This window comes from Pseudonaja textilis, chromosome 7 (assembly GCF_049901715.1).
Source record: "Pseudonaja textilis isolate UNSWEBS1 chromosome 7, rPseTex1.2, whole genome shotgun sequence".
NCBI lineage: Eukaryota > Metazoa > Chordata > Lepidosauria > Squamata > Elapidae > Pseudonaja > Pseudonaja textilis.
The window spans coordinates 19,895,317-19,923,030 of NC_141996.1; the positions used below are offsets into that span (position 1 = coordinate 19,895,317).

A 27,714-nucleotide genomic window follows, 5' to 3' on the forward strand; every position below is an offset into this window, starting at 1 on the left:
CTCTGTTTAATGCCAGGTATTCATAAGAGACAGAAAATACCCCACCTGTTTATTCAATTTCCAATTTTTTTATCATGTGCTAAATTTCCAGATCAACTGAGCAAAAAAAAAAAAAAGTATCAGATAATAAATTAGTTTTGTATTTTTGGAATTTTCCATTTTATTTTTAAAAACAGAAAAAGAAAAGTCATGGTGTTTTGAACTCATTCATCTTTTCCTAAGCAGGGAATATTTGGCAGAGACAGAGAAACTATTTGGCTTTATTTTAACTTCATCAGGCACTTTCACATCCAATACTAAAGGCCTGGGCTACAACAACAATACTTTCACTGCTTTTGTTACGAACTCCTACACTGGATCAAAGAAGGTAAACAGGAGAAAAATGCTTTTATCCGGAGCTGAACAGATTTAACATTTATTTTGTCTTTTCAGGACACTGTTGCCAGAACCTTATCCATTATCTGAAGTGTTTCTTCTTCTTTTACTATTTCCCAGAATGAAGACTAAAACTTGTCTCTTGCTTTATTATACTCATTCAAAATACTCAACCATCACATAAGACCTACCAATCACAACAAAAAAAATATCTTGTTGAACATCTGACAGAGAAGAGTATATTGTTTCGAAGTCTTCTAAAAGAGACTATGCACTTTTTATAACTTTCTTCTGTTACTTAAACTTCTCCTTAAGCCTAAGTATACTTCCAGTCAGTAAAATAATGGAAGAAATTACTTGGTTTCTCTTCTTAAAACTTTGGCTGTCACAAAGCATAAATGAATAAATGACGTTACCTAGTTTGCAAGAAAACAACCATGTTCAGAGAATCCTTCAAAGAATCCTTCAAAGGAAAGGAAAGCATTCCATAGGAATATAGCCTAAATTTCTTGATCCTTCCCATATTTTAAACAGCTTCTAGTACATTATTGTACAGCACTTCATTGACACAAACATGTAGGTTTTATAGGTTTTTAGAATATGATTTATAAAGGTGAGAATATTCAAATTGACTTGTGGCTCCAATAGTTTGAACATTCATGTCTTTGCCATCCCACAACTTTAGGAGATTTGTTGAGGACTTAGATTAGTCAAGGAACCAATAACCAAAGTTGCATTCCCTACTGAGCCAATTTTATACAAGTAGTGAAGAAGTCATTAAAACTTTGCAAAAAATCATCAGATCTGTTCCATATTAGCAGGCTTGAAACCCTGCGTTCCTATTGGTCTAGAAAAGCCGGATCATGATTGGATAGCTTGAACATTCCTGATTGGCTCATACAGGGTTTGCCACGATTGGCTGAAACCAAGCACGGCAAAACTCAAAGAGTTGTCATTGGCTGCCTAGCCGCAGCCAGCTCTATAAGAAGAGCTGCCGCGCGCTAGGGTTTTCCAGTCTCAGAATCTATCTATTAAATAAAGAGCTGTTGTTCACTACTCAAGCCTCATCTATTCATGGGACCCACCGACCATACATAACAAGATCAATATTCTAGGATTTCACAATTCGAGGCAGATTCTTCCCAACACTTTATGGAATCAGGGAGAAGACTTCCCTGAAACTACTAAGCCAAAGAACATTAGCCTATGCTATTTACAGTTTGGTGGGTTTAATGTGATCTTACTTTCTGGTGATTGAAATGCCTGCTCTGAAGATATTATTTCCTATCATTGAGATTATTACAATATTAAAAAAAAACCATTGAGCCAACTTTCAGTGCTATGATAGAAAGGATGATAATCATAAACAAGAATGAAAAGATGGATGAAAAACATAAATATGCAATATTTCTGTGATTTTTTTATATTTCATCATTATGAACTTCAAAATGGGATGCCCTATACCTGGAATTGATATTTTAGCCTAATCTTGGACCAGCCTAGATTCACAGATGTTTAAATACATGTTCACTCCATTCTGCCTCTCCATCAGTAATAAGCACCCACATAGCAAGTAGTCTTATTATCATATTTTTCATTGCATAGATATTGTAGATATTGTATTCTAATACTTCATGTGATATTTTTAAAGAGTGTTTTCACATTTGAAAATGGAACTTTTGGAAAATAAAAAGTGGAGCTGACCTGACTGGTATATCATTCTGGAAAATGAGAACCAAGTTAATTTGCTTAAAAATGCAGAACAGAGAGAATCCTGAAGCATCCTTCACCAATAAATTCCAAAGAAAACAAATTCCCCAGAACAGAATGTGCAGCCATTGAGTGAAAGCAGAATTTAATAGCAAGTGCTCTGTCTAGCATTGGTGCCAGATTTAATCTGGCACTTCCAGATGAACATTTTTATTGCTTTTAATATATTTTTGCATGTTCTAAATTGTTTTATTGCAGTTTAAAATCCGGAAAACTGCTCCAGTATCTCAGGTTTCATGTGGTGAAGTCTAAGTTGTTACCTTCAAACAATGATGATGCTACAGGTAGTCGTCAACTTAAGACCACAATTAAGCCCAAAATTTATGCGGCTAACTGAGACAATTGCTAGGTGACTTTTCTTGCCACAGCTATCAAGTGAATCATTGCAATTGTTAAGTTAGTAACATGGTTGTTACGTGAATCTGCCTTCCTCATTGACTTTGTCAGGAAGTCACAAAAGCTGATCACATGACACTGCAAATGTCATAAATATGAACCAGCTAATAAGCATCCAAATTTTGATCATGTGACCATGAGGATGCTGCAATGGTTGTAAGCGTGAAAAATGGTCATAAGTCACTTTTTTCAGGGCCATTGCAAGTTTGAACAGTCACTAAATGAACTGTTGCAAGTTGAGGACTACTTGTATTAGAATTTGCAGCCATTGTTTTCAAATCATCCCCATACTTTATAGGTTTGCTCTTCCTTCTAATTTTTTTTAAATCACCATCATTGCTATCATCTTAATCATCCTTAGCCATTAGCATGCTCTCAATAATAAACTTAGTAGTAAGTTTTTTCATAGGAATTTAATGTCCCTGTGAAATTTTAATTTTAATTTCCTAAAACCAAGCTGCCATTAATGTCATTAACTGAAATTAACAGTACAGAATGAAAGTACTGAAAGAGGAAAAGTTTTCTGGATAAGGAAGTCTTTCCATATTACATGATATATAAATCAGGGGTGGGATTCAAATTTTTTAACAACGGGTTCTGTGGGTATGGCTTAGGTGGTGGGTGTGGCTTGGTAGTCATGTGACTGGGTGGACATGGCTTGGTGGTCATGTTATTGGCTGGGTGTGGTCAACTCATTATCACTCACATCGAGGCACGCATTTCCTCCCCTAGCCTGTCATGACTGTGGGAATGCTGCAACAGTTGTAAGTGTGAAAAATGGTCATAAAGTCACTTTTTTCAGTGCCATTGGAACTTTGAATGGTCCCCTCACACAAGCAAAGTACTAGCAAAGAAGGAAAAAAGCTCCAGAGAAGTTCCTGAGACAGGAAGTCTAGTCCTGCCAAGAATGTAATAAGAGTTAACGGAGAGGCAATTTCTGTAAGTAACACCAGAATGTTTCCTTCCTGCCTTCCTTACAGGATTAGGCCAGTAATTTCTTCTAACAACCGGTTCTCCAAACTGCTTAGAATGTTAACAACTGGTTCTAGGTACGAACTGGTAGAATCCCACCCCTGTATGTAATACTATATGAGAAAGTGTTGAGAAACTGAAAAAAATAAAGCTAGTGAAAGTGAGTGTGAGAGTGAAATGTTTGGTTTATTTTGCACTTGTCTATTTCCACCTGTTTTCACTTCAACTGCTCACCCACTAATTCAACTCCAGGAGCGCTTTTTTTAAAAGTCAGAGTTCTAATAAGTTTGGTTCATGGCTTGGCACGAAGGGCATCTGCAGAAGAAACAGATGGAAAACTTTGTTTACTCACCCAGCTGGACTGTGTCCATGGCATGCTCTCTTCTACTACACATAACTCAGAAGGTTCTCGCAGAAAGTGATAAAAATCATTTTACATAAAATGGGATGAAGTAACATTGATAAGACAAGTCAACATTTTATGAACACTTGAATATGTGGAAAAAAGATCACTACTTTGGCAAGTCTGCTGGAGTTACTGAGCTAAACTTTGGAAGATGATGCAAAAGACCAAGAGGAAAAAAGAAAGGGAGGGAGACTGACAGAAGAAGAAGAAAAAATCCCAAAAAGGAAATTTAGTACATAAGGGATGTGTACTATGTGGATGAAAATATGTGGATGAAAATGTCTGTGGAGATTCTCAGTTATCTAAGTCATAGTTGCCCCAAAGGTGTTTTTTTTCCAAAAGGCAACAGGACTTTGTTTTTTTCCCTTGAAGATCTTTTGCTTCTCATCCAAGAAGCTTGTTCTGTTCTGACTGAATTGTGGGGAATGGACAATAACAACCAGATGACTGCAAGGAATATAAACTCTTCCATTCCCCAGAACTGAAGAAGCTTCTTGAATGAGAAGCAAAACGCCTTCAAGGAAAAAAAAACAAAGAAATTTCATTTGTCTTTTGAAAAAGCATCTTTGGGACACCTGGGGGGAAAAGAAAGCTTTAAGGAATATACTAGGGATTTCATAGTTTTTGCCTTTTCAACTTGGGACCATCCAGTTATGTTGGCTTTCAGCTCCTATAATCTTTCAGCCCACGTGAGCCTCAGGGGGCATTTGATAGAAAAGGAGAACTTCAATAAAGTTAGTGGGCTACAGGTTAGGAAAAGCTAGCAAGATCCGAACTAGGTCAATCCAGAAGTTTAGTTTTCCGAGCTTTTGAACTCGTACTGGAGTCCATCCTCAGGGCACTTCTCTCTACAGAGTGTGTACGAAAAGCTAGTTTATCCATAGAGAGAAAAATAGCAGATCCAACTGAGGATAGAAAGGAAAGTGATTAGAAATTTTCAAGTAGAGAGGGGTATTAAACTGAAATATGTATCAATATTTGTATTAGCATGTTTCTTTCCTTAGTTTAGATGAATTTATTGCTTTTGGATTTTCTCCCATCAAACAGCTTAGGGCAACAGACATATGTTTATTATCCACCAACTATCCTACACAATAGGCTATACTGAGCGACAGTGAGAGGCCAAAGGCAACCTTTAAGATTCAGTGAGAGATTTCCCCCCCCCCCCCAATGTCTTAACCCTTCATTTAAACCGTTGTTGTGACTTTGTAAGCTTTATTTTCATTATTTTATAGATGTGGAAAAGAAGTTGAGACAGGGGGATAATTGTATTAGACAACAAAGAGTCTTCAAACAAATTCAACATCTCATAAGGTTTTCTGGATCAGCATTTACATCATCAGATATATAGAATATTGTTTCCAGATGGTACCGTAGCAATCTGATGAAATTAATTATTATTATCCACAGAATATATATGAAATAACTTGTCCAGAATTACTTCATATGTTTATGGCTAATGTTAGCATCTCAGTACAAGTCTAGCCCAAAGGAATTAGGATTGTAAATTGAATCCTTGAGGATTAACTTTGTTTAAACAGTTATTGTATTAATGAAATGAAGTTACATGCCTGTCAAGTTGCTTATTGCAATTATAATTCGACTAATCGTAAATGTCTGGTCACATATTTTTTTCTAATTATAATATTTTCATTTTCAATATGGCTTTAAATTATTGCTAAGACCTTTTTTCCCCCTCTCCCCCTCTCTTATTTATATGTGATACTTCAGTACTGCAACTTTGGGATGGAGCTACTAAAATAACCATACAGTAAAATGATAACACATGCAATTAAAAGAGTAGTATAAAACCAGCAAGGCAGTAAAAGGAGTAGCAGAAGAAAATAAAATAAAGAATTCAAATTTAAAAGGGTGAGAATAGGAGAGGGAGTAGTTGTCAGACACAATTTTGTTGTCATTGTCCTTGACAGCCCTTGAGAGCTTAGAGGCTAACAATCTTCAATTACAATACTTTTAGTATTGTAGTTAATTGTATTGACGTTTCGGCAGAATCTCATCTGCCATCATCAGGCTTGTGTATTGGGTTCGTCTGTGTGTCAGGCTTTGCAGCCATTTCTGTTTTAAATTTGGTGCTAGCCTATTGCTGTGTTAGAATGTTTTTTTTCTTCATCCTGATTGGTTGGGAGTCTTGGTCTGTGTTTATTGGTCTGTGTTCTGCTTGATTGGTGTTTCTAATATCTTTTGTCTGTTTTGTAGCAATTTTTTTTGTCTTGATTGGCTGACAACATTGTGTTTCCTGCATTGGAGGTTTTTAGTGCAGCTTGGAGCCTATATATATGGAATTGGATTTACTATATTTCCCAAGTGAGAACAGCAAAGTAGAACAAAAAATGCAAGCAGACGAGAGGGCAGAGCTGGCATCGTGATGATACGGCATGCGATCTTGGAGGTCTGAGATCGCTGCCGATATCTTTGCTCCTGGATGGTCCAATTGGATCTAAACCGTCCTGAAGAGATGGTGAATGTAAAGAGCACATCCTGTCGATCCCAGGGATACCGCAAAGTCCCTGGTAGATCCAGGAGAAGCTCTTCTTGCCAGTGGCAAAGAGGCAGCCATTAAAGCTGCTGAAGTTGGGACAGCTCCGAAATGGAAGAGAACAGAAAGAGTGTGCTGGTTTGGTGAGAACTTCTTCTTTATTCTAAGATCTGAAAGGACATCCTAAGGAAAAAAAGAATCTGTAAAAGTTTTGACAGAAGTGATTAAGTGGCGATTTTAAACAGGAATGTCAAAGTAATGTTTTTTTCTCATTGCTGGATTTTCTATACACGATCTTATATTTTGAAACTGGACTGGTTTTTTCTTTTACATCTATTTTTTTCTCCTTTTTGATTTTGTAATATTTTAGGCTAGAGGCTTTAGTTATTTCTTTTTTTAATATCTTTATCTTTTTTTAATTAATTCTTATTATATCTTGCTTGGAAAAGGAGGGGGAAAGTGAGAGCAAAGAAACTTTGTAACACTGCCAACTAGAGGCTTGAAAATATTCTGTTTCCCTGTGACCAGACAAAGCTGAGAAAGAAAGAACTGAGACTCTTTTTCAAGGACATTGCTATTTGATAAGATAGAGAGAATAGCATGGGAGAATATTATTGCAGGTACTCTTCTGGGTTTCTATCAACAGCTGGAGTTTGGTGTTGAAACCTAGGGGGAAAAAAGGCGATAAGTTTTTGGAGAAGAGAGCTATAATAAGAGCCTTGGATAATTAAAGTGCAGTGGGCTCTTTTTACTTTTTCTAAGTTGTCCTATCCCTCCTCACCAGCTTTATTTTATTTTATTTTATTTTTCTTGTAATAACTATTCAGGTTTTTGGCTTTGTTGGAGCTTGTCTTTGTTTTTCTTTTTTTCTTTGGAAGTCCAATCTCTACGTTTGCTTTTTATTTTAAAGGGAAAGCTTTAGTATTAATGTTTTTTTTTTAAGGGAATAGCCTTTTTTTTTCCTTTCCTGGTATTTTTGTTTTTTCATCTACCTTTATGGTTTATTCTTATGCACTCTTTTCTATTTGAGACCTTTCAATTGGATTAAGGTGTTAAAGAACCTGAAGAATTTTTCCTTTTCCTTTTTTTCCTTTTCTTTTTTTTTCAAGCCTTTTTCTTCATCTAACTACTGACTGGATTAAGGTATACAAGAACCTGAAGAAATTTTGTCCTCCCTTTTTTTCTTTTTTTTAATCATTATTATTGGGCTTCTTTTTTCTACTATTTTTATTTTGAACTATAAGTGGTTACTTCACAGTTGGATTAAGGTTTAGAAGAACCTGAAATGAGTAGAAAATTTACAGCTCCTGTTTCTTCAACTTCTACTTCTTCCTTTCCACCAACTGGAGGACAACGTTTAATACAGACAATGTTAAAGCAAGAAAAAGAACAAGAAAAAGTGACTCTGCAGATGATTATGCAAGGAATTCAAAATATTCAAGCAAGATCAGAGAATATTGAAAAGAGAATAGAGAACATTGAACAAAGAACAGGGAAAACTGATGAAAAAGTGGAGAACGTCCAACAAATGATGTTGAAGTATGATGAGAGATTCCAAAAAATTGAAGAAGATAAACAAAGAGACAAGAAGATTGGAGATATTGATAATAGATTAACGGTGGTTGAACAAGATAAAAGTGGTATGTTGAGATGGGAGATGGATAGATCAGAATTCTATCTTAGATTCCAAACATAGAGGAAGAAAAAGGACAAAATTTAGCTGAGATAATGATAGAAAAACTGGCTGAAGCTTTGGAAATAACTCAAGAGAAGATGATGGATGGAATAGATGAGGTTTATCGAGTTTTCACAAGATATGCGATGAGAAATAGCTTACCAAGAGAAGTTCACATTAGATTTACAAAGAAAGCCATTAAAACGCAAATACTGCAAGTGGCAAAAGAGAAAACATTGAAATATAAAGACAAGGAGATTGTGGTCTTGAAACAAATACCCAGAAGAGTGAGAGAGATAAGAAGAGAATACCGATTCCTGACTAAAATACTACTTAAAAAAGAGGTGAATTATAGATGGCTGGTTCCAGAAGGTTTAATGTTCACATGGCAAGAACAGAGATATAGAATTTATTCAATTGAGAAAGCAGAATTATTTTATACAGAATTTTTTGGAGGGAAAGAGGAAGAGGCAGAAAAAGAGATCTCACTAATTGAATTCCAAGAGGACTGCCAAATGGCGATTGAAAAAGAAGAAGGTGCAGTAGGTGGAAAGGTGGAAGCCAAAGAACAACGTGAACTAAGATCTATGAGAGCTGCTAAACTTAACTACAAAAATAACCATGGAAGAGAAAAACTGATTACAATTAATATAAATGGACTTAACTCAGCCGTTAAAAGAAGGAAAACCTTTCATAAATTAGAGAAATTAAAATTTGATATAATTTGTCTACAAGAAGTACATATTAAACAACAATATGAACAATTGTTGATACAGCCAAAATTAGGGAAAATATTTACTTCCTTGACACAATGTAAGAAAAGAGGAGTGGTTTTATATATTAAAGAGACCACCCCAGCAAAATTGATTTATACCAATGATGATGGAAGAATACTAATGGTGGAAATAATGGACAATAATATGAAAACACTCCTGATTGCAATCTATGCTCCGAATGACAAACAAGAAGAATTCTACAAAAAATTACATATGAAAATAATTGAACTGGACTATGCTAATATAGTTATGATGGGAGATTTTAATGGAATTGTAGACAATACAGCACAGAAAACAATAAAGCAAAACAGAAAGACTCTCCCTAAATCTTTTTTTAAAATAGTAGATGAAATAAACTTAAAAGATACATGGAGAGAAAGAAATGCTAAAACTAAACAATACACCTTCTATTTAAATAGACACTTATCATGGTCCAGAATAGATATGATATGGATGTTAACAGAATTAATAACTAATATTCAAGAAATAAATATTGAAACAAGTACTTGGGCAGATCACAATCCAATGACAATTAAATGGAAAGGACAAAAAAGAAGATCTAGATGGACATTAAATAATACTATTTTAAAGGAAAAAGACTTCACACAGTGGATGGAGAAAGAATTGCCTTTTTTCTTTAGAGAAAACAAAAAAGAAGATACATCAATTCAGAATGTATGGGATACAATGAAGGCATATGTTAGAGGCTTGATAATAGACTATACAATGAAAAGGAATACTATGAAAAGATTAGCCTCTAAGGCCTTAGAGGATGACTATAAAAGACTTGAAAAAGAGCTACAGAAAATGACACAGAAAAAGGACATCAAGCTAAAAATGGATATAGTTAAACATAAAATGGGTCAAATAGAAAAAGAAGAATTAGCACAGAAAATTAGAGGTGCTAAACAGAACTACTTTGAAGACACAAACAAAACAGGTAGATGGTAAGCATACAAATTGAGAAAGGAGAAAGAATCAAGGAAAATATTGCAATTAATAGATGACCAAGGCCAAGTTTGCTATGGTAGTAAAGAGAAGAAGGAAATCATTCAAGACTTCTATGGGAAATTATATATGCAAGAGAATATTGATGAGGAAAGAGTTAAACAGTACTTACAGAATGCTAATTTACCTCAGATACCTAAAGAGACTGAAATAATGTTAGAAAGCAATATAACGATGATGAAGTTAACTGAAGCACTCAAGAAGCAAAATAATGGAAAGGCACCAGGCCCAGATGGACTTCCAGTAGAATTTTACAAAACATTACAAGAATTGTTGAATCTTCCATTGCTAGAAGTTATGAATGAAGTTATGTTAAAGAAGAAGATACCTAAATCATGGTCAGAAGCCTATATTACACTTATTCCAAAAGAGGAGGCCGATCCATTACAAAATAAGAACTATAGACCTATTTCTCTACTAAATGCAGATTATAAAATCTTTGCTTCAATATTGGCAGCAAGACTTAAAAAATATTTAAATAATTTTATTCATCCTGATCAAAATGGATTTCTGCCAAAGAGAAAAATTAAAGACAATATGAGAGTAATCTTGGACACCTTGGAATACTACGAGGCACATCCTGAAAAACAAATGGCTCTGATATTTCTAGATGCACAGAAGGCATTTGATAATGTGAATTGGCGATTCTTGTTATTACTGTTGGAACAGATGGGTTTTGCTAGAAAATTTATTGGAGCAATAGAAGCTATATACTATAAGCAAACGGCAAAGGTAATGATAGAGGGAGAACTGACAGACTCTATCAATATAAGAAAAGGAACAAGACAAGAGTGCCCACTATCACCTTTGTTGTTTGTGTTAACTTTGGAAGTGCTAAACAGAAATATTAGAGATGAAAAGAATATAAAAAGAATGAAAATCAAAAAGGAAGAATTTAAGTTGAAAGCATTTGCAGATGATCTGGTTTTCATCTTAGAAGACCCTCTAGAAACAGCATCAAAATTGATAGAAAAGATAGAGACATATGGAAAGATGGCTGGTTTGAAAATAAATAAAGATAAGACAAAGATCTTGACAAAGAATATGCTATTAAGACAAAAGGAAGAACTGGCAGACCTATTGAAAATTCAGGTCACAAATAAGATCAAGTACTTGGGGATATATTTGACAGCAAGATGCAGTACATTAAAAGAGAATAATTATATCAAACTTAAACAGCAGATAGCACTAGATCTGGCGAAATGGGAAAATGTATAACTGTCACTAATAGGGAGAATTTCAACAATCAAGATGAATATATTACCCAGAATTTTATATTTGTTTCAAACAATTCCAATTAGGCTTGGAAAAGATTACTTTGAAAATTTAAATAAAATTGTGTTGAAATATATATGGCAAGGTAAGAAAGCGAGAATAAAGTTAAAACTTTTGCAAGATGCTAGAATTAGAGGAGGATTTGGTTTGCCTAATTGGGAGTTGTACTATCAAGCTACAAATCTGATGTGGGTTAAGAAATGGATAACACTAAGAAATACTAGATTGTTGACATTAGAAGGACATGATTTGTTGTTGGGGTGGCATGCTTTTTTATGGTATAAAGGAACTAAAACACAGGGGTATTTTAGAAGACATTATATATGGGAGTCTCTGTGGTTAAACTGGGAGAAGATTAAAAGACAATGTTATTTGAAAATTCCAGTCTGGTTATTGACTATTGAAGCATTTTCTTATCCTATAATATACAAAAAGGAACAAACAGTTAGATATGGTGAAATATTTAATGAAAAGGGTGAACTCAAATCTATACAAAAACTAGAGGAACAAGGTATAAATATGATTTGGTTTTCATATGCGCAAATACATTCAAGGTATGATAAAGATTCTAAAATGGAAGGTTTCTATGATAAATTGACTGATTTCGATAAGATTTTGACAAGTACTGATGAAAAGGTGATTAAAAAACTGTATGGATATTTATTAGAAATTAAACTAGAAGAAGAACAAGTTAAAGAAACTATGATTGCTTGGGGGAAGAATTTTGGATATGGGATTGATCTAGGGAAATGGCAAAAATTGTGGTCTCAAAATTATAAAATGACAATGTCAACAGCATATAAAGAAAATTTGTATAAGATGTTTTACAGGTGGCATTTCCCCCCGACAAGAATAGCAAGAATGTTCAAGAACAAATCTGAAAAATGTTGGAAATGTCATCAGACACCCGGCTCAAATTACCATATGTGGAGGACTTGTGCGGATGCTAAAAAATACTGGACTAAAATCCACATGAGGTTGGAAAAAATGACAAAAAAACGTATAGACTTGAAACCAGAGATATTTTTATTGGGAATTTTACCTGAAATATATAGTAAAGACTTGAAATACCTGATTGTAAATGTATTAACAGCGGCTAGGATTGTATTTGTTAAAAACTGGAAAATGAGAAAATACCATCACAGGAGGAAATCATTAAGAAAATATTGGAATGTGCTAAAATGAGTAGATTGACATTTGAAATTAGAGAACAAGAGGATAAACAATTTTATAAAATTTGGGATCTTTTCTATCAATGGTTAGACAATAAAATACAGTAATGAAATATGTAGACTTTTAGAAAATAATAAATATATAAAGATGTACTTCTTTCTTATTATATCTACCAAATGATTTTAGGATAGATTTGGGATGATAATATGAACTGTTATAAAAGAAACTAAGTAAATTATTATTATCTTGTAAAACATGAATGAATAAAAGTATAGTCAAATGATTGATTAATAATGATACTAAGGTATTTAATTTTTGATTGAAAATATGAGATTATATGCAATGTAATTGTAATTGAAGACTACGAAATGGAAGCACAAAACAATTTGTAAACCAACTGGCACGCTGTATGTATACATATGGAAGATGGCTTGATGGTTTTATGTTTTGTTTGTCTATGTTTGTTTTTAAAAACCAATAAAAAAAAATTAAAAATGCAAGCAGACAATAAAAGAAGAAAGAGCAGTTAACAATGGTGTTTACACACCTTGAAAAGTATAGAACTGAACATATGAACCGATAAAAGTAATGGTCATCATCCTCAACATACATTATTGATTCCTTTAGTGCAGGGGTATCAAACTCAAGGCCCACAGGCCGAAATCCGGCCTGTGGAGTGCTTAGATCTGATCCATGGGGCTGCCCTGGAAATAGGGATCGACCAGCCTGCAGTACCTCTGCCAGTGAAAATGGAGCCCAGGAGGGCCACTCGCAGGCCCCTCAGCTTCATTTTTGACCTTCTGCAGCCCTCTGCCATGTGCACCTTCCCACCCCAGAACTCCATTTTTACTGGCAGAGAGCTAGCAAAACAAAACAAAAGGAGAAATATTTCCCCTTTTGTATTTGAGAATCCAAGAAGGGACAGGAAAGGAGAAATGGAAAGAGGAAAGAAAAAGAAGAAGGAAGAGAGCAAGGAAGGAAAAAGAAGGAAAGAGGGGAAGGAAGAAGAAAGGAGAAAAGAAGAAAAGGAAGGAAGGAAATTATAATGAGAGGGACGGAGGGTCTGAGGGCAGTCCTGCCTTTGCACTTGGCCACCACAGGTGCCCCTGACAGGAGTGACATAGAACTGACCCTGATGTGGCCCTCAATGAAATTGAGTTTGACACCCCTGCTTCAGTGGCTCTTTTAATATATCCTGTTTGGGAGAGCTATCTCATGCCTAACCACAACCTCCCTAGGTAGACTGAAAATCTACTGCTCACAGAAAACAGGACATTATGACAGATACCCCACTTTTCTTTGCTATTATTAGTTACAACTTCTATTTACCTTGGTACTATAGAAACATGGGAAACAACCTCCTGTTTTTATCAGTGGTCAACAACATTTACCAAAACATAATTTGTCACCTTTCCCATGAAGAATCCTCATAGGGAGAATAATGTCAAATCATTGTACATGAGTCTATTTCATCAGAAAATTTCTGTACCTCTATGCTAACTCACACAAAGTTCCTTCTGAAGCAGTAGGAAGATTTCCAGGAACATTGAGCAATGCAAACAAGGGCAGGGGAAAATTCTTTGGATTCTTCGAATAGATTTCAGATTTGTAGAACAAGGCTTTTACTAATAGAGCATTTTTTTAAAAAAGATTCAGAGCTATAGTCTGTAACACATTTATAACACTATTCACTAAAACTGGTTGTTAACATTCTAAGCAGTTCGAAGAACCGGTTGTTAGAAGAAATTACTGACCTAATCCTGTAAGGAAGGCAGGAAGGAAACATTCTGGTGTTGCTTACAGAAACTGCCTCTCTTTTTACATTTTTACAACCCTTTTTACATTCTTGGCAGGACTAGACTTCCTGTCTCAGGACCTTCTCTGGAGTTTTTTTCCTTCTTTGCTGGTACTTTGCTTGTGTGGAGTGACCATTTAAAGTTACAATGGCACTGAAAAAAGTGACTTATAACCATTTTTTACACTTACAACTGTTCCAGCATCCCCACAGTCATGAGAGGCCAGGCGAGGAGATGTGTGCCTCAATGTGAGTGGTATTGAGTTGGCCACACCCAGCCAATAACATGACCACCAAGCCACACCCACCAACTAAGCCACACCCACAGAACCGGTTGTTATAAAATGTGAATCCCACTCCTGATAACACTACAGTGTTTGAACTATTATGGTCAACAGGTGTCATTATAAATGGGAACACACTTAATGGCAGGAAAGTATTCAAAAAGAGAGAGGACAGTAGAAGCTTGGAGATGACATTAGAAGGGGAATGAATGATGATATATAATAGCTATAAACTAAGAAAGTGCACATCTCATCTATCAAGGGCTGCATTTCCTGCTGAGCTATTTGCTGAGCTATTTGACCAATCCAGGGAAAGAAAAAGGATTAAAACAAGTGATGGATAAAAGTGAATGGAAATAACCCCTTTCTCTGTCTCTCTCATTTACTTCTAGTAACCTTTCATCTCCAGATTATCAAGGGAATGGCCAATATCCATTATCAGAATTCTTAAATGATCATTCTCAGGAGTTGAAGTGACATTATTATTTATTGAATTTATATTGCTGCCTATTCACCCATGGTGACTCAAGGCAGCTTACAGAATGTAAAACCATATTTAAAACCAATTTTTTAAAAATAAACAATTAAAGAGACACCAAGGGCTATAAAATTCAGCTATATTACCTAAACTTCTTCAGTCAATACAATATTGGTTTGTGTGTAAGACATTTAGATATCCCAAGGCACTTCTGGATTGAAAAGATTAGCTGGTGACATCACCACTGCCTGTGCCATGCCCAACTGAAGGGTCCTTTCATGTTCCCATTAATATGGCCAACAAAGTGATACCTGTTTATCTACTTGTGTTTGCACACTTTTGAACTGACAGGTGGGATGGAGCTGGAGTGAATGATGGGAGCTCAGCCCATCATATAACAGCAGTTGAGTCTCAAATCCTGGCTTGTTGATTGTCAAGCCAGTGTTCTAATCACGTAAATATGTGTTACTTTTAATTTAGGTTTATTCTGTTAATTTTAAAAAGTGACATAGAATACTTGCTTGAATAGAAAGATAAGGGCAACATCAAACTGATAACATATTTTATCTATCTTTTTTTGTCAATACCTTCTATTTCTGTTTTTCTAGGATTTGAGCAGCTCAGCTAATAGAAGGCAGAAAAACTTTGCCCTTGACTTTCTAATGACAGTCACTGCCTGAAGATTTACCACATAGAGATGAGTTCAACCTCTTTCACTTTTCATGTCATTATATTTTTTTAACCTGAAAGTTGCCTTTTTTTTTTTTTCAAAACAAACTTTACACAATCAGCTTCCAACCCTCAACATGTTCCTTCATCTCCTGCCTAAAGTCTTATGACAAGCTTTATAGAGATATTCTTCTCTGGAATGCTGCAGGTGCATTTGTTAGCTTAAAGAACAAAACATTAATAGTATCCTCTTTTGTGACAGACCGGAGCAACTTTTTAAATGGTGCTCCTTAATTTCTGAAACTTCCTACTCAATAAGGCACTATTGTCCTGCTGTTAACCTGATCTTGGAAACACCGCCAACCTGTCAATTCATCAGCCTCACAGAAAGGATGGTTAATCTTTTCAGCTGACTTGAATCACTTCCTGAAGCTCAGGTAAACCCCAAATATTTAGCTGCTACAAGGCCCAGGCTTCCCTTTTGATTTTCACTGATTAATTAGCAGAGGCCTGTCCCTCTTTTTAAAGCTTCAGCTAGCAAGCTTTTTTGCTGTATATCTTTTCTTCCTTTGTTAAAACATTATCCAGTCATTTAAACTGAATGGCGCATTATTTCTGGTATTATAAAGGGGGTCGTTTAGATGAGTCTGTTCAGACTTGCAATTTGGTGCACCAGGCATTCACTTATTACAGCCTATGTTGTGTCTTAGCAATCAACTGCCTCTTCCACCTCCATTTATTCACTTATTTATTTATTTGGTTCCTCTCATAAGATTACTCTGATTTGCTTACCTCAGGTAGATTGGACCGGTAGCTGAAACACAAAACATTAACAGCTGAAAGGTAACACCACATTGCAGGTGGTATTTAAAAAAAGCAATTATATTTTTAATCAATTTGTTTACATTCCGTCTGTTGATTCTCACTCTTTCTATTGGAAATTTCAGTATGTTACCTTGATTTGGTACTGTAAGATCCCAGCCCTTTCCCCGAGCCATGGAGATGCCAAGAAGTGAGACTGGAGATGAGGCTTGCAAAAATAACTTTTTATTCTTTGGCCAAAGCACAAAGTCTGGGTGAATACTCTGTCCAAAACATACAGACAAAATGCATGTAAGGAATAGCCACACCTTGCGAGAGTGGCTCAGAGTATTATATACATTTTATGCTGATAGAAACAAAGTTTATCCAATCAGAAACAAATATTCGTTAATTAATGTGGGCAATGTCTTGCCCATGACCTCCCCCTCCTTATCCATGGAGCGTTCTTTGTCTGTGCTCTGTCCATACTTTGTTATTTTACACAGTATCTGTTATGTCCCCGGGACTGACACAAGTTCCCCATCAGGTCCGTTCCTTCCGCGGGGGCGTCAGCAGCCCCCATTGGCTGGCTCCCTTCGACAGCCGGTTATAAAAGCCGGCTGCGAGGTCGAGCCAGCCGCTGTTCGCTGGTAGGTCTGCCTGGTTAGAAGCAGACGCGACAGCCCCCTTTATTCCCCTGAATAAAGTGTGTTATTGGAATGCTCTGGTGTGGCCTCCCCTTTTTCCGATCCATAACATTGGCGACGAAGGTGGGATCTTGCCAACCAGCAGCAATAGCAAAGAGCTGAAAATCACACACCAAACGCTGAACCGTAGCCGCGCCGTGAGAGCTCGGTCAGTTTGTGGATTGCAGAAGTGAAAGCGGAGCGTGTAGCCGCTCCGTGTAAAAAAAAAAAAGAAAGCTACGTGAGGAGCAGGGCGCTGAGAGCCTCAGCTGCCGACACTGAAGCGCAGAATTCAACCGCTGTGTTCGAATTCTGCTGTTAGCAAGCTTGGCGCTGTACTCGCAGCCGCCAGAATGCATTGGGCGCGCGATTTGAATAGCTGTCAGCACGACGCTACAGCTATAGCCGCCTACGCCTTGGGGAAGGCGCGAAATTCAAATGGAAGTCAGTTACGGGCTACAGCCATAGCCGACAGAGTCACATAGAGCATGAAACACAGAGAGAACCTCTAAGAGCTGAAACACTAAGCTGGGGCAGAGCTGCAAGCTACTGCTGCCACGCTTACCAGGGCCATTGTATTCCCAGTGAGATTGGCCAGTCTACCAACAGACTGAAAGCCACACTTCAGGGCCATTGTATTCCCAGTGAGATTGGTCAGTCTACCAACAGACTGAAAACCCAATATGAATTCAAATCCGGCGTTCCCGCCATTTAAGCCAGATGAAGACAAGTGGGACTCTTACAGAAACCGCTTCAATCACTACCTTGATGCCATTGGTCTGGCCGATGCTACAGAGAACAGGAAGAAATCGTACTTCCTGAGTTACTGCGGGGCCGCAGTGTTCGATACCGCCACAGCGCTATTTGCACCCAGGGAGTTAAAGAGCGTTCCCTGGTCCGAGCTGTTAGAGACACTCTCTAACCACTATTCCCCAAAACCATCGCAGATCACGAGACGTTTTGCCTTTCGCATGAGGAAGCAAGCAGATGGGGAATCTATCAATCAGTATTTGGCCGCCCTGAGAACCGCAGCTCTCCACTGCGAATTCAAAAATTACCTAGACGACATGCTCCTTGACCAACTCGTCTGTGGAGTCAAAGACTTAAGATTGCAGAGGCGTTTGCTGGCTAGAAAAGACCTCAACCTCACTCAAGCGATCGAGGAAGCCTTGGCAGCAGAGCTAGCGACCCAATCAGCCGCCGAAATACAAGGGAGCGCAGCCAAATACAGTCCAGTCACCATCCACTCAGAGGAGGCGGTGAGTGAAGAAGACCCCATCGAGCACTTAGAAGTTCATCGACTCAAGCCATCCAAGCAGCCACAGGTAGGAACTAGGCCTGGGAACAGCAACACGTCCAAACACATCCTGTTGTGCCTCGCCTGCGGGGGTTCCCATGCCAGAACGACTTGCAGGTTCAGGAACGCCACCTGCAACAATTGCGGCAAGAAAGGCCACATCGCCAGGGCCTGCCAGGCAACTCACATGGCTCCACAAAAGGCAGCATCCTTTTACTCCCCTCCGGGGCCACCCAGGCAAGTAGAAAATTGCTACACGTGCTACCAAGCTAACCACACTTTTCTGACACCTAATAAAATCACGCTTTCTATCCATTTAGAAGGTAAACCCTGTCTTATGAAAGTCGATACCGGGTCAGCACTCTCGATCATCTCATGGAGCACGCTCAAGAAACTACGACCCAACCTGTCCAGAAACCAGCTCCAGAAGAGTCGTCTCACCTTGAGGGACTACCAGGGGAAGAACATCCCAGTACTCGGAACAGGCAAGTTCCTTGTTAAATTCAAATCCTTTAAAGGCCATCTGCCTTTAGTGGTGGTGGATGGTGCCCTCCCTAGCCTTTTGGGGTTGGATTGGTTCCCCTATCTCGGCCTTAGCTTAATGGGAGTTCATGCTGTCTCACCTTCCGATATCGACTCACTATTTTCAGACTATGCTGATGTGTTCAGCGATGAATTGGGTTGTTATAAGGGTACGCCCATCTCCTTTTCAGTGGACCCCAAAGCAGTTCCCGTCCGTTTAAAGCCATGCAGAGTACCATTTGCTCTGCGCTCTAAACTGGATGCGGAACTGGACAAATTGCTCAAACAAGGGGTGATCGAGCCCACGGATTTTGCTAAGTGGGAGACCCCAATTGTCACACCCCTAAAAAAAGATGGCAGTATAAGAATGTGTTCTGACTACAAGACCACAATTAACCGCTATCTGCAGACTAGTGCGTACCCAGTTCCGGTGATCCAACACTTACTACACACATTTGAACCAGGAACCATATTCGCCAAATTGGATATGTCACAGGCTTATCAACAGTTTCCTGTAGACAACCAAATGGCCGAATTGCAAACAATTGTCACCCACAGAGGGGCATTCCGATGCAAACGTCTCCAATTTGGCGTTAGCATCGCCCCAGGTATATTTCAGTCATTAATGGAACGGATACTGCAAGGCCTCCCTGGCGTGGTTCCGTATTTTGATGACATTTTGGTATCAGCCAGGGACAGACCCCAACTTCTCCTCAGAGTCAGAGCGGTATTGGATAGGTTCAGACAGCATGGCCTCAAACTAAAAAGGGAGAAGTGTGCCATCGCCACTAAGCAGGTGGACTTTCTTGGGTATAAAATAGACGCCTCAGCCATCCACCCGGTGGAATCTAAAGTCAAAGCCATTCACGAGGCACCCACTCCTTCTTCCAAGTCAGAGTTACAGGCTTTCCTGGGTTTGCTAAACTTCTATGCATCGTTCCTACCCCACAAAGCGTCAGTAGCAGAACCGCTGCATAGACTTCTAGACAAAAACACTCCATGGCATTGGGGACCCAAAGAGGATTACGCCTTTAAGGCAGTTAAATCGCTACTCACCTCAGACGCTGTCCTAATACAGTTTGACCAACACCTTCCTCTAGTCTTAGCAGCAGACGCCTCACCTTTCGGGATTGGGGCTGTCTTGAGTCACAGACTTCCCAACAGCTCTGAAGCCCCAATCGCATTCTTTTCGAGAACCTTTTCAACAACTGAACGTAACTACAGCCAAATTGACAAAGAGGCCCTAGCCGCCATAGCTGCAGTCAAAAAATTCCATGAATTTCTTTTTGGTCACAATTTCGAACTTGTCACAGACCACAAACCACTGTTGGGGCTTCTCTCAGGTGAAAAGCAGACACCGCAAGTCTTGTCACCTAGGATGACTAGGTGGACCTTATTCCTGGCGGCTTACTCGTACAAACTAGTTCACCGTCCAGGAAAACACCTGAGCCACGCCGACGCCCTCAGCCGCTGCCCGTTGCCAGCACCCGTGGAGGACCCGGCCCCCGTACATGCCATTTTCGATGCCAGTGAGTTCAACATTCCAGTCACTGCTGGCGACATCGCCCTCCACTCCAAAAAAGACAAACGTATCGCCCAGGTTCTGGACTGGGTACGGAGGGGGTGGCCGGGCAACGATCTCTCAACTGAATTCTCACCGTTTAAAACCCGCCAGCAAGAGCTTTCCAGTTTGCAGGGCTGCCTGTTATGGGGGACCAGAGTTGTCATTCCAGAACCACTGCGCACATCCGTCCTGAAGGCGCTGCACGAGGGTCATCCCGGCATCGTCCGGATGAAAGCGTTGGCTCGGAGTTACGTCTGGTGCCCGGGCATGGACGACGAAATAGCAAAATGGGTAAGCTCCTGCCATCCCTGTCAGGAATCCAGGCCAGCACCGCCAATCACCACCCCAACCAAATGGGAAAGTGCCAACGCGCCGTGGTCACATTTGCACATTGACTTGGCCGGGCCATTCCACGGCAAGACTTTCCTGGTGGTCGTTGATTCATTCTCAAAATGGATCGATGTGGCCCTCCTACTCGCGACCACCACCCGAGCAATTGCCCAGGCTCTGACCCGCCTATTTGTTACACACGGTCTGCCTGACACCATAGTCTCAGACAATGGGCCCCAATTTACGTCCACAGAATTCAGTCGGTATGTCACCAACCTGGGCATCCGACATATCCTGACGGCTCCCTTTAACCCCGCTAGCAATGGGTTGGCGGAGAGAGCCGTTAGGACAGCAAAAGAGGCATTGGCAAGATTCACTCAAGACGACTGGCACTCCAGACTCTCTCGTTTTCTTTTGAGCCAACACTCAACCCCATGCACTGTCACAAATAAGTCTCCAGCCGAGCTACTGATGGGCAGATGTTTGAGGACGGTGTTAGATAAACTGCACCCCCACTATTGCCCTGACACACCAATTGGTTCTAACAGTAGGGTCAGGAGTTTTGTATTACAGGACCGAGTGTTTGCCCGGAACTACGCAGGTGATCCGTTGTGGGTACCCGGAAGGATCGTGGCCATCACCGGTCCGAGATCATACCGCATCCAGCTGGAGGACGGGCGCGTCTGGCGGAGACATCTGGACCAGATAAGAAGTCGCCAGAGCGAATTTGCCAACTCTGGCCCAGGGACTCCAGGGACACTCCAGTCGCCGCTCCTGAATCCGAGTTGGGACCACCAGAGTGACCAGCCTCCGCCGGCCGAACTGAGGGAACCGACGGTAGACCGGGACCGTCCACCAGAGTCGCCAGCCTTACCGTCCAATGACACTACCAGGTTACGTAACGATAACAGTTCAACAATCCAACCTGAAGACTGTGGTCATTCGCAGACCCCAGACCGAGTTCTGGATCGACCCTGTGCTCCAGCAAGCCCCGTTCCTGACTCACCGAACTCTGTGCCACTTTGTGACTCACCAGAATTGCGCCGGTCAGGGCGCTCACACAGGCCACCCGTTTACTTACAAGACTATTCGTGTTCGTATCTGGGGGGAAGGGGTGTTATGTCCCCAGGACTGACACAAGTTCCCCATCAGGTCCGTTCCTTCCGCGGGGGCGTCAGCAGCCCCCATTGGCTGGCTCCCTTCGACAGCCGGTTATAAAAGCCGGCTGCGAGGTCGAGCCAGCCGCTGTTCGCTGGTAGGTCTGCCTGGTTAGAAGCAGACACGACAGCCCCCTTTATTCCCCTGAATAAAGTGTGTTATTGGAATGCTCTGGTGTGGCCTCCCCTTTTTCCGATCTATAACAGTATCCCTTGTCCTTGTTTGTTTGTGCTCCTATCTATGGAGCAGGATGTTCATGGGAATTGTCTCCAAGGATGTGTCTAGCTCTGAAGCAAATTGCAGAGGCGAGAAACCAGATAGAAGAGGATACAATTTTCTTACAGAATGAATTCCTAACAAATGACTTCCATCTTTAGCAAAATAGTACAAGCAACTTCTTTAACAGATGCAAAGAGCAAAGACTAGATTGATTCATGTCAAAATGTCCTTTCAGTACAGAAGAGAAGCACAATGTCCAGCTTGGGGGAGGAAAATGCCTGATACATGCATATGGGATCAGAATTATAAATATGGCCCTCATTTCTGAGCAGTAAGTATTTGGGGCTAATTTCTTCCCAATTAACAGCTTGCTTAGAAGAGGAAATTGACATTTTATCATAAAAAAGTATGTATCCAAGTTTGAAGGTAGATATAAATCAATGAATTTAGTCAGAAATGCCCCCAAGTGAACAACTACATAGACACAAATTTGATTCTTTTGTGAAAAAGGGTGGACCTTAATGACTACAAACTAGTTTTATTATGAGGTCTACCAAAATTGATGGCCTCTCTGATGGCCTATAAGGCAATTACATGAATTCATTTGCTAATAATCCAGAAATAATTTAAATTTTTTAAAAAATCCAAGATCCAATCTGGTAAAAAGATGAAGGTGCTGAATTTAGGACCAAGACATAGATTTAAGTCCATCCTCCGCTGTAGAAATTCATTAGATGATTTGAACCTAGTCACTACTTCCCAGACCAACCTATTTTGCAAGACTTGGGGGGAAATTAGAGGCAGGGTTTCTGCATGTGCTGCTTTGTAGTCCCGAATGGAAGGTAGACCATGCACAGATTGTTGCTAAAACAAGAAAATCAATTCCCAAACAATGAAAATGTATTATAATTAGGGCTGTTTAACCAGAAAAGATGGCAAATGCATGAATTATTTATGAAATATTTCCCTCTTATGTAATATTAGAAATGAGGTCATCCAGTGTAACTGAGTGATAGAGTTAGAGAAAAGGTAGCAGCAAGGTCTGAAGCAGTGGTGGGATTCAAAAAAATTTACGATCATTTTTTTGGGCATGGCTTGGTGGGTGTGGCAGGGGAAAGATACTGTAAAATCTCCAGTCAGAGGTGGTATTTGCCGGTTCTCTGAACTACTCAAAATCTCCACTATCAGTTCTCCAGAACTGGCCAGAACCTGCTGAATACCACCTCTGGTCTGAAGAACTACTCGTCTTACATTGATATTATTTTGAATAGTAGAATCTGAAGGGGCTATTTAGGCCACCAAGGTCCAATCCCCTCCTCCGTGCAAACATTCCATAAGCAATGGTGATATACCAATAACATTAAAGAGAAATGAAGCAGGTGCATCCCAGATCAAAGAAGTTGGAATACAAATTACTAGGAAAAATAAGATTATGCTTCTCTTTTGTTTTACTTTGGCATTAAGTTTACCAGAATGCAAGTCTAAACCTTGTTTCTAACTTGATCCGGAAGGATTATCTTGTGTGCATTTTTTTACAATGTTGGTTCATATTTAACTGAGATTCTGGGTATCGTCCTATCAAAGGCAGCAAGGCTCACTCTCAAAAACAAATGAGAAAGTATAGTTGTCTATTTTAATTTTATTTCAGTTGAAGGTGAAAGTTGAGTTGAACAGCAAAATGACAACTCCCCAATTCCTAATCTATATACAAAAGCCCAGAGTAATAAGGTAAACTGAGAGTCCCTCCTGAGTAATTCTATGGAGAATAGGGTTTTTTTTTGCAACAATATGGAAGTAATTTATCTTTTTTAGAATTTTTTCCCCTAATTTCTTATTGTAGCCTCTAGCATTAGATTTCCTTGAAGGTCTCCTATAAAGAAGTACTGACTAAGCCTGACTTTATTTACCTTTCAAGACCAGTTAGTTAAGTGCTTGTCATATGCCAAGATAACCACATCAGTTACTATCCTTTACTTCACCAATAATGGAACTCTTCTCCACTATCACTATCTGCTACCTGATGAAACCACCTCAGCTTTCCTAATGGTAAGATTGATCAAATTGTCCCCCCCACACCAAAAAAACATTTACTGTTTCGGCACTTCCGGTATTTCCAGAAGGCCCATTTTTTGGCCTCCTGAGGCTGCAGAGCCTCTGGGAGGCCTCAAACGGGCCGAAAATCAGCTGGGAGGCACACGCATGCGAAGTGCAGGTAAGTTTGGCTGGGGCTCACGTCCCCGCACAAATGGCTCTGCATGCCACCTGTGCCATAGGTTCGCCACAAAGATGATTAGGGGAGTGAAGGCTAAAAAATATAAAAAATGGTTGCTGGAATTGGGTATGTCTCGTTTAGTGAAAAGGGGATGACAATAGCAGAGTTCTCTTTTCTCAGGGGCTGCTACAAAGAAGAGGGAGTCAAGCTATTCTCCAAAGCACCTGAGGGCAGGACAAGAAGCAATGGGCGGAAACCAATGGAGAAGAGAAGCAGCCTAGAACTAAGGAGAAATTTCCTGACAGTTAGAACAATTAATCAGTGGAACAAAAACTGGAAGTTTTTAAGTTTTTTAAAGTTTTTGTCTGAAATGGTATAGGGTTTCCTGACTAACCAGGAGGTTGGACTAGAAGACCTCCAAGGTCCCTTCCAACTTTTCTATTCCCATACCTGGAAGAAAGAGCAGTAAAATATGTATTCTCCTCATTTCACATTTCTATAATATTTCAGCCCCAGTTATCTTTTTAAAAGAAAAAAGAACAGAAGTTGCTGGATTTGTACCTTAAGCAACATGTTCCTTATGGATTTTTTTTTCTTGTAGAACTCATTCTGACATTTCTGAATGTTATGCTTTTATCAACAGAACTATTTTAGCCTAGGGACACAGCTGCAGTACAGCATAAATTTATAATATTCCAAGTGATCTTCTAATCCAGCTGTTAGACAATGCTCTAGAGCCTCAAAAGTTTAAATCCAAACAGTAATTATTACCCAGTACTGAATGCTGGGAGAACACCTGTAAGAAGACTTCACTTTGAACAAACTAAATTTTATTACAGCAAATACCATGGACTCTTAGAATTACTCTGCTCATTTGGAATTCCAAATTGTGGTGAACCCAATAATCCCTGCCTATATAGGAGTTCTGAAGCTTCCTTTATTACAAACAGCTGACCTAACCTTGGCTTCTCTTTAAAAACAGAAACACATGGTTTTTTCATTTGCATTTAGCTCTCTGCCTCAGACTTCAGATACCAGACATATGATGTTATGGAGATTTTTTCCCTACATAATTGGCCCCTTTGGCTCTAAAGAAATCAGATAAGCAGAACTTTAACAGGTGTAACTTTTTCCTGGCTCTTGGTGAAATCTTCTCCAGCTACATTTCTTGGAACTCAAAGTACAAAAATATTTATTTAAAGTAATTTAACCCCACTTTTTAAGTTTACAGGTAGTCAAAACTGCTAACAAGGTAATTAAAACAACTGTATATAAAATCATTAAAATGCAGTGTATATATTTAGACTAGAAGAGTAAGAACTAGAAAACCAAATAAATCAAGGAATGAGAGGAAGAAGTCTTTGTCTTTAATGTGAAAAATTAGGTGTAGATACAGGTAGTCCTTGACTTAAAACTAGTCACTTAGGGACTAAGTGACAATAGACCCAATAAAAAGTACGTATGACCTGGAACAGAAGTTCTAACAGTCTGCCCCTCCCAGTCATATGATTACATTTTGGGAATTTAGCAAAACCAGCTTGCATTTATGGCCATTTGCAGCATCCTGTGGTCACATGTTTGCAAGGGTTTTTTTTTTTTGCTAAAACCAGCATTTACGGTACTTCCTGTCAGAAAAGTCTATTAGCTAAAATGAATTTGAGTAACTATTGTGTTTGCTCAACAACCCCAGTGTTGCTTTATGACCACTGAATTTATCTAATGACTACCACAAAAAAAGATTCCAGGCTCAATTATGGTTGTAAGTTGAGAACAACATGTATTCTCTTCAACCTACAAAATGATAAAATCCACTACAAAAGGCAATATTTCTGTGGCAATAGACCATTTTCACAGGCAAAGAAAATTAAAAAGGAGCTTCTCCACTCCAGGGACCTGTTAGCATAATGCAGGCAGCCCCATATGGGAAGTTCTAGTAGCTCGCAGAAGAGTGAAGAACTGCCATCTTACAAGTGCAGACACAGGTAGTATCTAGTATTCAACCACCCTATGAGACTGCCCATAAGGCTTCAGGATATCAACAGATATTTTCTCACTGACCAGGCACATATCATTGATTGAGAAAGAGAAAAGGAGGTGAGTGGGGAAAGAAGGAATAGCAGCAGAGTTCCAGATTCTATGTTACTGTATACAAAAAGTTTCTCCTTAGTTCTCTGGCTTCCTTGTTAATTTTCAACAAATTTCCCTCCCACACCACATCTGCTTTATTTATCCCTACCCAGAATCCCCCAACATAACCACCAAGGGCATGTCACAGTAGTCTGGAAAAGCCTTCCAGAGGTTCATCCTCTGAAACTTCCTTTCAGATATTTAAACACTGCTTACATATTTTCCTTCAGCTATTTTTCTCAAGATTAAGCATACCTTGTTTCTTCCATTTGTCTTCTTAGGGCTTTGTTTCTAGTCTGTTGAATTTCTTTGTTCTTCTCTGAATCTCTTCTAGTTTTGCTGATCCTTCTTAAAGTGTGGTGCTCAAGAAGAACACAGTACTTGGAAAGGGATGGGACCAAATCAGACAAAAGTGGAATTGTTTTTTTTTCAGTGCTTTGGAAAATGTACTTCTGTTGATGCTGCCTAAAATCACATTAGATTTCTTTACAGCCACAACATACTGCTGACTCATAATCTATTTTCAGACAACTACTCTTCTTTGTGTTATTAACAAGGTATCCCCCATCCTATGTGTACTTGGTTTTGTTTCTGGTTAGTAGAACGCAGCATTTCAATACTTTTAGCATTTTACCAGATCTCAAGAATTTCTTACATTTAATAGATAAGTCTTTGCCAGACTACTGCTTGAGTATCCTATGATATAATTCATCTTATCATGGAAATTTAAACTCATTGAAATTCTTGATGCTTCTGAGCTTGGTTGTTTTCTTATAGACGTTTCATTACCCAAACTAGGTAATATGATGTTACCTAATTTGGGTAACGAAATGTCTGCAAGAAAACAACCAAGCTCAGAGAGCACCAAGGATCCCTCATTTCAAACCTGAGCTACAAATATCCTCCTTTACTGGCATCATTTAGATTCTCTTACCATGTTTCTATCAAGTTTTAGTCTTGCCTTTTCAACCCTTCACAATTTCCTAGTAGAACATGTACTTTGTGGTTGGAGACCTAACCAAACTAAGAGTTGAGTACCTCTGTTTTTTGTTACCTGTTAGCTTTTTGCATTCTTTACTGAGCAATTGGTATGTTAATTCTTTTATTTTACTTTTAATTTGAGTGGTTTTTTAAAAAAAACCTTTTTGTAATTCTTATCATCCTTCACCAACTTTCAGCCATTCTAAAGTTTTATTTTCTGGAAATTAGCTGTACAATTCTGTATTCTTCTCTGATCACCTACATATAC

The 27,714-nt window shown here is 39.0% G+C and overlaps 1 long non-coding RNA gene across 1 annotated transcript; it reads right to left on the minus strand.

The window, feature by feature from the left end:
• Nucleotides 1-3,723: 3,723 nt before the first annotated feature.
• Nucleotides 3,724-26,843, minus strand: LOC148125257 (uncharacterized). The gene is made up of 3 exons (XR_015744406.1): nucleotides 26,721-26,843; nucleotides 16,342-16,363; nucleotides 3,724-3,828 (listed from the first exon to the last, which is right to left on the minus strand). It is a non-coding gene; the product is annotated as an uncharacterized LOC148125257 (long non-coding RNA).
• Nucleotides 26,844-27,714: the final 871 nt, after the last annotated feature.